The 16,514-nt window shown below is 41.3% G+C and overlaps 1 protein-coding gene across 1 annotated transcript in view; it reads left to right on the plus strand.

The window, feature by feature from the left end:
• GALNT10 (polypeptide N-acetylgalactosaminyltransferase 10) overlaps positions 1-16,514 on the plus strand; it is a 225,420-nt gene that overhangs the window by 103,068 nt on the left and 105,838 nt on the right. The window lies entirely within an intron of this gene.

Genomic DNA, 16,514 nt, shown 5'->3' on the forward strand with positions numbered 1-16,514 from the left:
TTTGCGACCCCATGGACTGTAGCCTATCAGGTTTCTCCATCCATGGGATTTTCCAGGCAAGAGTGCTGGAGTGGATTGCCGTTTCCTTCTCCAGGGGATCTTCCCGACCCAGGAATTAAACCCAGGTCTCCCGCATTGCAGGCAGACGCTTTACTGTCTGAGCCACCAGGGAAGCCCTCAAGTCTTGGTTATAAGCTATCCCAAATCATTTTGAGAGCGCACATATCATCATGATTAAAAAGATAACAGTGACCGCTAACTTTGTTTGAACACGTAGTGTGTGTCCAAGCACTTTTTCATGTCAGTTCCCTGCACTGTAGGCCCCGTGATGATGCCCATGTTTATGGATGAGGAAACCGAAGCTTAAAGGGGTACTGCCACACAGTGACTAAGAAGCTGAGTCAGTTCTTGAGCTCCAGTTCAACCAAACACTCTACTCTGGATCTTAAGCCATCCTGCCTTTCACTTTTGAAAGGAGTATTGTGGTGGTCATGGTGACTTTCTAATAGAGCAGTATGTCTTAAAGTTGCTGTGCTTTAGAATCACATGGAGGGCTGTTAGTTGGAACACAAGATGTTGAGCCTCAAGCCCATACTTCCTGATCCAGTGGATCTGGGTGGGCACCCAAGACCTTCATTACTAGTAAGCTCCCATGTGGTGCTCATGGGGTCCACACCTTGGGGACCACTGCTAGCAGATTTCAGAATTACTTCCAAAACAAAAAGAGACTCACAGACTTAGAGGATGAACTTATGGTTGCCAGGAGGGAAGGACAGGGAGAAGGGATAGTTAAGGAGTTTGGGATGGACTTGTACATGCTGCTCTATTTAAAATGGATAACCAATAAGGACCTACTCCATAGCACAGGGAGTTCTGCTTAATGTTATGTGGCACCCTGGATTGGAGAGGAGTTTGGGCAGAATTGATACATATACATGTATGGCTGAGGCATCTCACTGTTCACCTGAAACTATCACAACATTGTTAATCGGCTGTACCCGATTGTAAGATAAAAAAAATTTTTTTATGTTTTTTTTTCCATGAAGGCTGTTATGAGTAGCAGTGGAGCAGAAACTGTTTTGCTCAGGGACTACAAAATTAGAGGCCAGGGAAAGATAGTAACAGCTAACACTTATTAGATACTTACTGTATGCCAGGCATTGTTCTAAGCCAATGGTTCTCAAAGTGTAGTTGCCAGGCCAGCAGAGCTTGTTAGACATGCAAATTTCTGGATCCCAGCCCAGGTTTACTGAATCAAAAGCTCTGCGTAGGGGCTCAGCCATCAGTGTTTTAACAAGCCCTCCATGTGATTCTGATGCAAAGCTCAAGTTTTACATATACATTCTTTTTTTTAATATCCTTTTCCATTGTGGTTTATCACAGGATATTGAATATAGTCCCCTGTGCTATACATTAGGACCTGTTGTTATCCATTCTAATAGTCTTCATCTACCAACCCTAGAACCAATGGTACTTTAAGTACGTTAACTCAGCCAAACCTTCCCAAAACCCTGGGAGATAGGTGCCTTTGTTATCACCATTTTACACTTGAGGAATGAGGTCCAAAGAGTTAAATAATTAGTATTGGATGACATAGCTGGTAAAAGGTGGTGCCAGAATTTGCATGCAGAGAGTCTGACCTAGTATCTGAGTCATTAGGTCTTTCTACCTCTACGAGCTCAACTGGTAGAGTATAATAATAAAGAATCTTGGTAGCATGTGTGGCTACTTAAAAGTGCTTTTTGGCCCCTTACATCTTTCAGTCCCTGCAACATTACCTGAAGGTTGGCGTTATTATTATCATCTCCACTGTATAGATGAGGAAAGCACTCAACTAGGAATTTTCACGAAAAGGTGTGCTGCTTGCCCAGACCTGTAAGAATTCGCAAGGATTTCTTACAGTGAGGGGAGGGAGTGAGGGGCCTTGCAGGGCTTGCCCGAGGGGTTGCAATTTGTTTCATGGTCTTCACTATCAAGCCTGGGATTTTTTTCATGTAAGTATGAAAATGTAGTTCAGATATTTCGGATGTTGCTGGATTCAGAACTGTGACCTGACTCCAAGGGTCAGAAACTCAATTTATGTTTAGCCCCTTGCAGAGTTCAGTTTCTGCATTAATTTCATCTTTCTAAGTCTAGGAAAGTTCATATGGGAGCATTATACTCTCACCTCAACCACTGCTCTGTGGTTCTGTAGACTCTCAACTTTGGCTGTACCTGGGGTGGTTTTAAAAAATAAAAAAACTGGTGCCCCACCCCAACCACTGGAGTCTGAATTTCTGGAGGTATAGCCTGGGTCTCAGGATTTTCTAAAATCTCAGGATGCGATTTTCACATGTAGATAGGGTTGAGAACTACTGGTGTGAAATAAGGAATATTTTTTTACAACGAGAGAGAAGTTTTCATCCACTCATTCACCTGTTCATCTAGTAAATGGATATTCATGGTCTTCTGTGTACCAAGCCCTGTTCTTAACACCAGGAACACAATGATAAATGAGCCCTTATTGCTGCCTTAGAACAAGAGGTGGAAGCAGATGGCAGAAGCAGGTCATTACACCACAGATGAGAACCAGTGATGGGGCGGGCATAGGGTGCTTTGGAACCCCAGAGGACACCCCCACCCTACACCAACCTTTGCAAGACCTCATTGCAAGTAGAGAGCTAGGCAAGACAATGCACAGTCTTTGACTTACGGGGTGAGTCTCTCAGCTGTTAGAGGGGAAGCCAGGGTGGGGATGTGCCCCTTTGTCTCCCAGTGCAGTGCTCTCTCCCAACAGCCAAGAAAAAGAAAGGTCTTCCTACTCAAGGAGTCCCAGGACCCACAGAGAGGTTTGTGACTAGAATTCAGGAGGGTCTATAAACTTGAGTGAAAACAACTTTGCATTTTTCTTTTCATGAACCTCTCACGGAAATCTAGTGCTCGCTTCAGTTATGAATGTAGGCAATGAAGTACCTATGATGTCACCAAAAGAAATCATCTACTTTCCCATCGCTTTACAGATATCTTGAAATGTCACAGATACTCATCACTGCTTTGGGATGAGGGTAGATTTTAGAACTTCCACTTGATCTTGTCATCTAATGTGTTAGTGAAGAAGCACATTTATGACTCTATTTCAGATTTCTTTATTATTTTGATAACTGTATTTCAGCCTAACTGGTTTCCTTTACAAGCTCATATATTTTATTTTATTCCTTGTGAGCATTATTCTGAGAAGTGACCATGAGCTTCACCAGCCTGGCAGAGGGGTTCAGGGTCTGGGTTTAAGGGAAGGAAGCCCAGTTCTGGGTAGGTGTGATTTCCACCTAAGGCGCCTCTATTACCAGTCCACCCACCCAGCCAGATCCAAGTTATGGTGAAAGATGCCGCTAAATCCAGTGCTCCTGACACTCCCCACCCCCCACCTTTTTTAGAATCTTGTCGCGGAAGCTGATTTTTCATAAATGAGTTGACAGGTTTCTTGAAGAACTTTTTTCTTTTTCCAGGGGAAGTGGAGTGGGCGGGGGATCTCTCCTGGAGTTTGACAGCAGAAATGTGCGAGGAAATTAGAGCAGTTGAGCTGCTCAGTCTCTCTGGTTTCTTTTAGCTTAAACAACTTCTCCGGCAGGAGCTGAGGTTTATGTTTGCCTTCTACTCCTTCAGACTGAATTTTGGCAACAGCATGTGAGGAACAGAATTGAGGGGCTGTTTGTTTGTGCCAGCCGCATTCACTTCCTCCAGAATCTGCGTGGGGGACCATACAGCCATGGAGAATGGAGACTGGGCGGTACAGCCCCAGTGGCTGGGTTTGCACAGTGGAGGTGGCCAGCTGGCTCTGAGCAGGCCTGCCCTCTGCACCTCCTGCCAAAGGAGCGGAAACAGAGGATGGCTGGTGGGCTGGCCCACTTTCCTTCTCCCCTGGAGGTGGCCCTGGTAGCCTGTTTGGCAACTGCCCTTTGGCAACTGTTTGGCATCTTTCACCAACTGCCCCCTCCAGGGCACACAGCTGATGGCAATGGAGTCCCAACTGCTGGAAGCGTCCTGGGTCTAAAGATCCCTGGGCGAACCCTTCTGATGGGTGATCAGCTTCTTCTGTGCATGGTGGGGATGAAAGCAGCCTACAATCCTGACCTGCCTTTTGCAGTCATGAGTATAGCTTTCAGTAATGAATGAACTGAATGGCATCTTTGTTATAATAAAAGGCCCAAGTCTACCAGGTTCCTGGTTCCATGCTCCTTTTTACTTTTTGTTCAGTTAACATGGTTAGTTTATGGTATGTGTTCAGTTTCTTCAAAAGAATTTATAAGCTCATGTTATTATAATAGGCCTGGATTCTATTGAGTGCCTTTACATCCCCAACAAGCTACAAAGGCAGCAAGGGAGGGAGTTGTAGCCTATTACCTTTGACATATGTTTATTAAATATACTCTCTGAAAAAAATGATAACTTGCTGGCACAGGAAATTTAATTCAATCACAGTTACTGCTACGGTAGTAGTAGAAGTAGCAGTAGTGATAATGCCCCAATATGAATGTACGTGTAGACATGAAATTTGGATTTAGCGGCCAAGATATAACAGGAACCAAGTTTACCTGCATGACTGAAACAACCAAAAGAAAACAAAAAGTAAAATATATGAAATAATGGTTTTTAAAACTGTGGACTTCAGGCAATGAAGGATAGTAATCTCTAAGAGATGGGAAATAAATGAAAGAATCCTACAAAGACCTCACAACTTGTTTCCTAGAGTTTCCAGGCCATGGTGCAAGGAGGTCCCCAGGTAGAACCCTGAGGACTTCCTGAGCTGAAGAGATGGAGCTGAGAGTCCAGAGTTCACCAGACAAGGGACTGGAGAGGAGAGAGCTGTATGGAGACTGATCTGCAGAAATCTACAGATCCCCTGAGTACTGAATAGATTGTACTGATGGGTGTGGGGAAACTGGGAAAGGAGCCACCTGGGAGGAAGGGAGCAAAGAGTGCTAGCTCTCACACTGGGTGGGAAATTGTGCCTCTTGCCTCCACTCAAACTGGAAAACCTTGTAATCTGTAACTCATGGAGAACTGGATCTCCTACTTAGAAGAGTATTGCGTCAGTGGGGACTAATTAGCCCTCAACTGAACAGTGCTCTGGACCAGTCTGAAGAAGCATAAATTATGCCCCAAAAGGATCAAACTGTTTCCAAGTAACTTCCTCCCAGGACAAAGCTCGAGAAACTATAACAAAATATTCAGCACCAACCAGGGTAAAATATAATCAGAGGCTATCAGACATGTGAAAAAGTAGAGAAAAGATGGCCCATAATGAGGAAAATACTCTTATCAAAATCGACCCCAAGTTGACGCAGATAATTCTGATTTCGAATTATCAGAGGACACTAAAACACTTATTATAACAGTATTCCGTATGTTTAAAACATTACAGCCATGGAAGATGTAAAAAGACTCAAATTTGGGCTTCCCTGTTGGCTCAGTGTTAAGAACCTTTCTGCTGATGCAGGAGATGCGGGTTCGATCCCTGATCTGAGAAGATCTCATATGCCATAGAGCAACTAAGCCTGTGTGCTACAGCTGTTGAGCCTGTGCTTTAGAACCTGGGAGCCACAACTGCTGAAGCCCACACACACTAGAGCCCCTGCTCCACAAAAGGGACGCCGTCACTACGAGAAGCCCAAGCACTGCAATTAAAGAGTAGCCCCCGCTTGCCACAACTAGAGAAAAGCTCACGCAGCAACAAAGAATCAGCACATCCAAAAATAAATAAATGAATAATTTTTTTACAAAGATTCAAATTCTAGAAATGAAACTAGCAGTGTCTGAGATGAAAAATGCAATATATGGGATGAATGACAGAACAAATATTTCACACACAAAAAAATTAGTGAATGGGAGGAAAAGAAATTACTCAGAATAAAAACGGTAGAAAAAACATTTTTTTTAAATGAAAAAAGCATTGATGAATGTTGATAACATTAAACAGTTGAATGTTCATGTGATTGGAGTCCATGAAGAAGAGGGAAATAATGGCCAGAAGTTCTCCAAAGTGAATGACAACTATGAAATTGTACATCTGAGCAGCTCAGTAAAAACTAATCTCAAGAAGCATGAATAAAACAACACCAAGACATCATAGTAAAATTATTAAAAATCAGCAATAAAGAGAACGAAATTTAAAATAGCCAGAGAAATAAACCTTGTTCTAGACAGAGAACTAAAGATAAGAACGACAGAATTTTCACTGAAAACAGCACAATCAAAAGCACGGCATAGCAACTGTTTTAAAGTCCTGAAAGGTAAAACTCTGACAACCTAAAATTCCCTACCCAGTAAAAATATAAAAATAAAGGCAAAATAAAAACTTTTGTGACATTAGAAAAAAGCTGAAAGAATTCAGCACAACAGTCTTATACTACAAGAAATGCTGAAGGATATTCTCTGAGAGGGGAAGATATCAGATGGAAATAGGAGCCTTCATTCTCAAAGAATGATCACTAAAAATAGTAACTATGTAGAGAGAGAGAGAGATATATATATATATATATATGCTATTTTTTATTGCTGTTTAAATCTTAAAAAAGATATCTGTGTGAAAAAATAACATATAATTGTATTTAAAGTGTAGATAAAAATGTATCCCACAATAAAGGTTAGAGGACAGAAATGATAGTATATCGTTATAACATTCTCTGTACTATTTGTGATGTAGTATACTATCATTTGAAAATAGAATTTATAAGTTCAAAGCTTATACTATAAACCCTAAAGCAAGTACTAAAATAGCAAAAGCAAAGAGTTATAGCTAATAAGACAGCAAAGGAGGTAAAATGGAATCATGAAAAATATTCAGTTAATCCAGAAGGCAGAAAAACAGGAAAGAAAGAGCAAATACCAGAAAGGAAAAGTAGAAAGTAAGTACCAAGATGATGAACTTTTACCTAACCATATCAATAATCATGTTAAATAATCACATTAACTATTTCAATGGCAAAGCAAACTGTCAGATAGGAAAGCAAGATCCAAGTACATGCCGCCTGCAAGAAGCACACTGTAAAGATAAAGATACAAATAAATTAAAAGTGAAAAGATAGATGAGGTCTTCTGAGCTAAACTAGTAAAAGAAAACTGGAATTGCTATATATTAATACTAGTCAAATAGACTACAGAACAAAGACTATTACCGGGGATAAAGAAGGTCATTTCATAATAAAGGAATCATTCATCAAGAGGACATAGCAATCCTAAATGTTTAAGCATCTAATAAGAGAGTTTCAAAATACATGAAGCAAAAAGTCATAGAACTGCAAGGAGAAATAGACGGAGCCACAATTATGAAATTTCAATACTTCTCTCTCAATAACTGATACAACAAATAGAGAATCAGCAAGGATATAGTAGACTTGAACAGCACTGTCAACCAGCTAATCCAGAAGGCAGTGTGACCCAGTTGACATTTGTGGAACACTCCACTCAGTAGCGAAATATATAATCTTTTCAAGTGCATACAGAACATTTACCAAGATAGACTATATTCATGACCAGAAAACAAGTCTTCATAAATTTAAACGGGTTCAAGGGATACAAATTATGTTCTCTGACCACAGTTAAAGTAAATGTTGAAACCAATAATAGAATATTCCTTTAGAATTTCTAAATGTTTGAAAGCTATATAATTCAGGAATAACAGATGGGTCAAAGAAGAAATCAAAAGGAAAATTAGAAAGTATTTTGAATTGAAGGATAATGCAAACTGAATGTATCTGAATTTATGAGATGTCACTGAAGTAGCATGTAAGAAGAAATTTGTAGCATTAAATGCCTTTATTGGAAAAGAAGAATGGTCTCAAATTGATGACATCAGCTTCTACTTTAAAAACTAGAAAGAGTAAGTTAATCTGCAATAAACAGAAGAAAGGAAATATTTTAAAAAGATCAAAGCAGAGATCAATGAAATAGATCTCTATTTTCTATTTTCTATTTCAATAGAAATAGAAAACCAATAGAAAAAAATCAATGAACCTAAAAGATGGTTCTTTGAGATGGTCAATTAAATTGATTGACATCTAACCAGGCTGATAAGGGAAAAAAAAAGACACAAATTAACAATATCAATAATGAGAAAGGTGACATAACTACAGAGTCTATTACTATTAAGAGAAAATAATGTTCTAGACAACTTAATTCCTATAAATTCAGCAACTTTTAGATGAAATGACAAATTCCTTGAAAGACACGAACTACCAAAGCTTACTCAGGAAGAAATAATTCATTTAAATAACCCTATATAGGAGCCTGGCAGGTCACAGTCCATGGGCTTGCAAGAGTCAGACACGACTGAGCGACTAAATGACAATATCTAGTAAAGAAACTGGAATTATATTAAGAACCTTCCCACAAAGTAAACTCCAGGCCCAAATAGGTTCCATGGTGAATTCCTCCTCCCGAAATTAAGAAACAATACAAATTCTACACGATTCTTCCAAAATATTAAAGAGGATGGAGTATATTTCAAGTCATTGTGGAGCCAGCATTACCCTGATACTAAAACCAAACAAAGACAACACAAAAAAGAAAATTACAGACCAATATCTCTCATTAACATAGATGTAAAAATCCTCAACGTGCCGGGGTCCTGCCCTGGCTGATCCAGGGTATTCGAAGGAGAGACGGCCTAGGCGACTATTTATATGCTAATTAGAGATATAAGAGTAATAGAATGAGGATAGCTCAGTAGGAAAATTCAGTGGAGAAAAGAGGCTGAGTAGCTTGGTTTATGCGGGAGACCAATAAAACTTCAAGACAAGAAGTTTGCATCACTTACATAGGCCACAGGCGCCCTCTCGAATAGCGGAAGGTGCCTCACCCTAGACACCTTCTCGAGTGGATCTTAGAAGCCCAGGCATAATTAGTAAGCATGGTGGGTTCCGCGCTCCAGATGGAGACTTCAGCCAGAATGTGAAAAGAATGACATGGGGAGACCAAGCGCTGGTGAGCAAGGCCCATAGCTTTATTTTCAACAGGGGTTTTTATACCCTAAGTTACACATAGAGGATAATAGGGGATGCAAAGTCAGCAGTCTTTGATTCTTATCAAAAACCAGGGTTTCTTTCCTGCAGATTTATCGTATACAAATGGTTTAGGTGATTTACATCATCTTCTGGCCAGAAGGCCTACTAACATTTTATGACTCTTGACAAGGACTTATCAACAAAGACTTATTTTCTCTAAGAGTAATTATTTTAAGGTTTGGCGCCATCTTCTGAAGATAAAATTGCATTCCTATAGGGCGGATGTGTAATGGGTTTACAACAAAGGAAAGAATTTATTACCTTAAGGGTCTAAAGTTACTAACACCAAGGCCACTACTTATTTTTTCTATATACCAACTATATTAATTAATACACATTCAAGCATACAATTCAGGGGATGTGAAAACTTGGCAGCAAGCATTGGCTCATCAATGAAATCTTTTACTAGTTTATTCCGACAGTTTCTAATTCTCTGAGAGGCTCTAAGCTATTTGAATATCTTAAGCTTCCTGTGCCTCTCGAGGCTGGGAGACTAAACAATCCTATGCATAGCTGTAGGAGTCCGGGTAAATTTGTCAGGCGAGTTAGAGAGCCATCTGAGGGGTTTGGATTTAAACACTCCTAATTGCCCAGGAACTTTATTAATTGGAGCTGTAAGTTAACTCTTTGACAGAGAGAGCGAGATGGTGGTAGGGGACAGCCCCCAGTAAAGTCAGAGGTGAGAGCACAAAGCAATAAAGTAGGCAGACTCTGTTTTTTTGGGGGGTAGATGCTCGAGAATATCCGGGCGGACTCCTGAGGCTTGATCCCGCCTTTGCGTATGCCGAGCCTCCTTCCTCATGACCTTTGTCACGAGTGGAATGCCTCACCGGCTTCCGGCATCAATGAAATATTAACAAACCAAACTCAATAATAGTTCAGAAGGATCAGTGTGATTGAGTGGGATTTATTCCAGGGATGCAAAGATGGTTCAACATCCAGAAATCAATCACTATGATTCTCATTAACAAAATGAAGGATAAAATCTGTATGATCATCTCAATAGATGCAAAAAAAAACCTTTGACAAGATTCAGCACCCATTTATGATTTTAAAAAAATCTCAAAAGTGGGTATAAAAGGGATGTATCTCAACATAATAAAGGCCATATGTGACAAATGCACAATTAATATCCTACTCAATAATGAAAAGTTAAATGCTATCTCTAAAATCAGGAACAAGGCAAAGATACCCCTTCTTGCCATTCTTATTCAGCGTTGTCTTGAAGCCCTAGATAGAGCAACTAGTCAAGAAAAAGAGAAAAAAGTCATTCAGAATGGAAAGGAAGAAGTAAAACTGTCACCATTTGCAGATGACATTACTTTATGTATAGAAAACCCTAAACACTCCACCAAAAAATTAGAAATAATAGAATTTAGTTGGAAATGGATTTGTTCTCATGGTTTGCTGACTGTTGCATTACCCACAACATCCAGATAAAAGGATAGGGAATCAAGAAGAGGGAGAGCACTGAGGGGAAACGGCTCCCTGGGCCCAGGAGAGCTAGCAGCTTAGGTCCTATTGAGGGACCACCAGCTTCCTCCCATGATCGTGTGGCCTTGATGTTGCTGGGGCGTGAGAAACAGGAAAGCCTGATGTTTATAAATATTCCCAGAAACAGACAGGGATGTGAGCCCAAGCAGGAAAGGCCAGGAATATAAAAGAGTTGAGGTTTCCTGGCCCAGAAGGCATCACCAGTTGTGCATTACCCTGGAGACCAAGGGAAGCTTTTGGCAGAGCTTCTGTGTTCTTGGGCTCCTGCTGCATAGACGCCTCATGAAAGTATCTAGAGCTAATTAAATCAGGAATTTAAGGTAACCATGTATGTGTGTTAGGGGCTCCTTTCTCACTCCTCCATCCCCAATCTGTAGCCCACCTAAGATGCAGCCTGCTCCTATTCATTTATATTGATATGATCAAATGTCTGTCCCTGCCTTGAAGAGATCTCAAGGCTATTAGCCGATTAAAACTACCTCTGCAAGTCATTCATTCATTAGTTCAAATATTTATTGTGTGCCTACCATGTGTGCTTCTTGTGTAGGCTAGTCCTTGGGGAAAACAGCAATGAACAAAATAGGCTTATATTTCCCATCCTAGAGCTTACATTCTACTGGGCAGGGGAGGTCATAAACAAACAAACTAACGTACTAATTTTTTAGTGATACAGGAGAAGAAAGAAGCAAGATGGGAAGTAGAGAAAGTGATGGGAATAAGGCGTATTTTATTTCAGTGGTCAGGGAATGCTTTGCTGATAAGGTGACATATGAACATAGAAATGAAGAAGCGAGGGGCCTAGTAAAGCAGTTAACTGGGGAAGAGTCCTTCAGGCAGAGGAAACAAGTACAAAGACCCTGAGACCGTCATGCTTGGCTGCGGTGCCCCAGTGAGCCAGGAGGAGAGTGATGAAAAGCAAGGCTGGAGGAGCGCCAGAGTCATGGTGAGGCTTTGTTGTTATTGTTCAGTTGCTAAGTTGTTACAACTCTTTGTGACCCCATGGACTGCAGCACGCCAGGCTTCCCAGTCCTTCACCATCTCCCGGAGTTTGCTCAAACTCATGTCCATTGAGTCGATGATGCCGTCCAATCATCTCATCCTCTGTCATCCCCTTCTCCTCCTGCCCTCAATCTTTCCCAGCATTAGGGTCCTTTCCAGTGAGTTGGCTCTTTGCATCAGGTGGCCAGAGTATTGGAGCTTCAACTGTTGGTGGGGCTTTGGCTTTTACTGAAGTGAGTAAGATGGGAAGCCTTGGAAGGTTTTGAGCCAAGAGCACCTGGATCTGATTTTCATTTTCAAAGGATCTCTTTGGTTGCTATGTTAGAATAGACTGAGGCAGCCAAGGATAGTGACAGGGAGACTAGTCGGGGTATATTACAGTGACAGTGACTCAGACCACAGTGGGAGTAGAGATTACCAGTGGCCACTTTCTAAATGTACTTGGAAGATGAAGATGACAGAATTTACTTACAGACAGTATGGATATAAGAAAAAGAAAGGAGTCAAGGATAGCACTGAGGCTTTTGGCTAGAGCGACTGGGGAGATGGAGTTGCCATTTACAGACTGGAAAGAACAGGCTTGGGGGAAAATCAAGATTTGTATTTCAGTCAAGGTTAAGATGTTCTTAAAACATCCAAATGAGGATGTCAAGTAGGCAGTTGAATAAATTGATGCCATTTGCGTTGTGAAAAATGAAAATGGTGATGGGATCCTTTTCTGATTATACTATATATTACATTGTGATTTTAATTAACTCACTTTCCTTGACTAGCAAGAAATGCCTGAGGCATAACAGATAGTAAATCTAAAAATGACCCAAGGTCAGCTGTGGCCTGTGGTGTGGTGTGCAGGGTGAGAGTTTGGGTGGTGAGGGTGGTGCACACCTTCCGCCATCTAAATACAATGGTTGGAATGGCTGGAGTTTGTCTGTTCATACCCCTCTCTCACTCTATACAGCACCAAGAAGTATGTCAGGCCCTCTATACAACAGTGACAGGCTTGGAAGATATATTTAGTATGTATTAGCAGTTCTTCCCGTTCTTATCATGATTTGTGTGGTGGAGAAATCTCACTTGACACTTGCGTAATGGGGTGCTTGAATGTACGATTGGCAACCCAGAGATGCTCAGGACGAGAGCGACCCGGAATCCCTAGTTTGCCAGGTTGTTAGCAAGGCAGTCGTGTAGGGAGGAGCAGCGGGAGTAGAAAGAGACTGTTAGCCTGAATGATTTGTGAGCCAGGAAAGGAAAAAGTTCAGGTTTCTCTGTAGCATCACTGATTCTTCAGGAAACTTCAGTCATCTCTCCTCTGAGATTAAATTTCTCTCTTCTGAACAATAGTGTTCCTTCCATGACAACAGTTATTGATCCATCAGACCTAATATTGGAATTTAAAGGTGCTCATACATCTTAAGATGAAATGGCAGCCAATAACATTTCTCAGATTGACTTCTTTTCTGTAATTTTTAAAACAGAGCTCAGTGAATTTAGCCCTTGTGTTGAAATTACAGAGATAAATGGCTTACACACAAAAATGGCTGCCTGTCAACTGAAAGTCAAATGGGCTTGTATCCCCTACGATTTATGCTGGGCGAAAACCACTCAACATCCACGTGAGCTGCTGTGTGGTTTGTGTTCTTTTACCATTTCTGCAAACGGATGCATTTTCTAAGTCGTCTTGAAATGGATGCTGCATCCTCCATGAATAATAGCAACACCTGCCATTTATCCGAGTGCTTGTGTGCCGGGCCTTGTGCTGAGGGCCCCACCAGCCTCTCAGCTCACCTGTGCCCACCTTGAGTTTTGGGGTGATGATATTTTTCTCTCCTTTATGTTTTGACATCATCTTGTCATTTACAAAAACTCTGTCACAACTCTTTCTGAGATTGTGGCCTCTCTGAAATCATGGGTGTCTAGAGGGGCTGTCTGGTCCATTTTACAGATGCACGCACTGAACCTCAGGGAAGGTGAGTTCTCTGCTGCAGTTCACATGGCCCATAGAAGGCACAGGAGACTCAGACCTGGATCCTAGTCTGTGCTGCTTCTGCTAAGACTGAGACCCATTCCTCACGGGGAAGGAGGAGACATTTTCAAATTCAAATGTTTTGTGCGTGAAGGTTCTTGGGCCAGGTGTAGTGAGCAAGGTTGGCTAGATAAATGGACGCAGCCCAGACACTACTCGAATTGCTGTTCACTCCCTCTGCTGAAGGTAACAGATGCTTGTCCAGGAGCAGATAAATTGCCCTCAGTGAAAGTGGTTACAGAGATGGGTTTGATTTCTAAGTGGTATTGGCCTCGCAGGAATTTAAGGAAAAAGAGAATAATGACTGGAAGATAAAGGCAATTATCAATTCTCTCCCTTCATTAAGATGCTATCGAGGGCAGCATGATGATAAGACAGGCAAAGCAGCTCATTTAGGAGCACCATTACAGAGACTAGAATGGAACTCCCACCTGGTTATAAGCCTCTTTCTCCACACCTTTTTTAGGGGATGAATTCAACAGTACTGCCACCCACCTCCAACCTGAAATCTTCCTGGTAGAGAATGTTAACAATTTAGCATTCTGTAGATTTTTCATTTGCTTATATAACATATATAGACATAGCAAGAGCTTTGGGGGTTTTTGTTTTGGGGTTTTCCCCCCACAAAAATGTGGTCACACTATATGTATTTTATTCTACATGTACTTTTTCACTATGGTCACATCTCCAAGACATTTCTAATAGACATTTCTAATACCTGAGTAATATTACTCAGGAATCTCATCAATTCAACCATTTCTCTGTTGACAGGCATACAGGTTGTTTCCATTCTGGAAATCTAGGCAAAAACATCCTTGAACATGTTGCCTTCAGTTTGGTTCCTTCTTTTCTCCTTTCATGAATCATGAAGAATCTTGACATTAAAGCCCTTTTCCTCCTTAACCATGTTCACCTGGCATTTGCCATCTAAGGGGAGGTGTGGTCCTTATGATTTGTTATTTCATGCTGACAGTTCCAGGCATCTTGACCTCCCATACTGCATTGATAACGAGAGTTCCTCCTTCCTGCTGTCAGTCCATGTTTAAAGTTTGAGTGCTTGGTACACACTGCATGTTATATTTGCAGAAGGATCAGTTTTAGCATGTAGGAGAACTGAGTGAAGAAACTGTTGGATTTTGCTGTGTACTTAAAAAAATTTTTTTTGTTATTGTTGTTGTTTTTACACCTATCTCAAAACTAGATCTGATCTGAGCAAAGGGTTTTCTAAAATGTGAGTTCAAAGGGAGAAGCCAAAACTGCACAAACCAAGATCTTTAAATATTGCTTGTATTTGAAGTCTCTGGGGCAGGTTCGGTTCAGTTCAGTTCAATTGCTCAGTCGTGTCCAACTCTTTGCGACCCCATGAATCACAGCACACCAGGCCTCCCTGTCCAACACCAACTCCCGGATTTCACTCAAACTCATGTCCATCAAGTCGGTGATGCTATCCAGCCATCTCATCCTCTGTCCCCTTCTCCTCCTGCCCCAATCCTTCCCAGCATCAGGGTCTTTTCCAATGAGTCAACTCCTCACATGAGGTGGCCAAAGTATTGGAGTTTCAGCTTCAGCATCAGTCCTTCCAATGAACACCCAGGGCTGATCTTCTTTAGAATGGACTGGTTGGATCTCCTTGCAGTCCAAGGGACTCTCAAGAGTCTTCTCCAACACCACAGTTCAAAAGCATCAATTCTTCGGCACTCAGCCTTCTTCACAGTCCAACTCTCACATCCATACATGACCACTGGAAAAACCATAGCCTTGACTAGACAGACTTTTGTTGGTAAGATAATATCTCTGCTTTTGAATATGCTATCTAGGTTGGTCATAACTTTCCTTCCAATGAGTAAGTGTCTTTTAATTTCATGGCTGCAATCACCATCTTCAGTGATTTTGGAGCTCAAAAAAATAAAGTCTGACACTGTTTCCACTGTCTCCCCATCTATTTGCCATGAAGTGATGGGACCGGATGCCATGATCTTCGTTTTCTGAATGTTGAGCTTTAAGCCAACTTTTTCACTCTCCTCTTTCACTTTCATCAAGAGGCTTTTTAGTTCCTCTTCATTTTCTGCCATAAGGGTGGTATCATCTGCATATCTGAGGTTATTGATATTTCTCCCAGCAATCTTGATTCCAGCTTGTGCTTCTTCCAGCCCAGCATTTCTCATGATGTACTCTGCATAGAAGTTAAATAAGCAGGGTGACAATATACAGCCTTGACATACTCCTTTTCCTATTTGGAGCCAGTCTGTTGTTCCATGTCCAGTTCTAACTATTGCTTCCTGACCTGCATATAGGTTTCTCAAGAGGCAGGTCAGGTGGTCTGGTATTCCCATCTCTTTCAGAATTTCCCACAGTTTATTGTGATCCACACAGTCAAAGGCTTTGGCATAGTCAATAAAGCAGAAATATATTTTTTTCTGGAACCCTCTTGCTTTTTGCATGATCCATCAGATGTTGGCAATTTGATCTCTGGTTCCTTTGCCTTTTCTAAAACCAGCTTGAACATCTGGAAGTTCATGGTTCACGTACTGCTGAAGCCTGGCTTGGAGAATTTTGAGCATTACTTTACTCGCGTATGAGATAAGTGCAATTGTGTGGTAGTTTGAGCATTCTTTGAGATTGTCTTTCTTTGGGATTGAAATGAAAACTGACCTTTTCCAGTCCTGTGGCTACTGCTGAGTTTTCCAAATTTGCTGGCATATTGAGTGCAGCACTTTCACAGCATCATCTTTCAGGATTTGAAATAGCTCAACTGGAATTCCATCACCTCCACTAGCTTTGTTCATAGTGATGCTTTCTAAGGCCCACTTGACTTCACATTCCAGGATGCCTGGCTCTAGGTGAGTGATCACACCATCGTGATTATCTTGGTCGTGAAGCTCTTTTTTGTACAGTTCTTCTGTGTATTCTTGCCACCTTTTCTTAATATCTTCTGCTTCTGTTAGGTCCATACCATT

The sequence above is a fragment of the Bos indicus genome, chromosome 7, assembly GCF_029378745.1.
Source record: "Bos indicus isolate NIAB-ARS_2022 breed Sahiwal x Tharparkar chromosome 7, NIAB-ARS_B.indTharparkar_mat_pri_1.0, whole genome shotgun sequence".
NCBI classification, from domain to species: Eukaryota; Metazoa; Chordata; class Mammalia; order Artiodactyla; family Bovidae; genus Bos; species Bos indicus.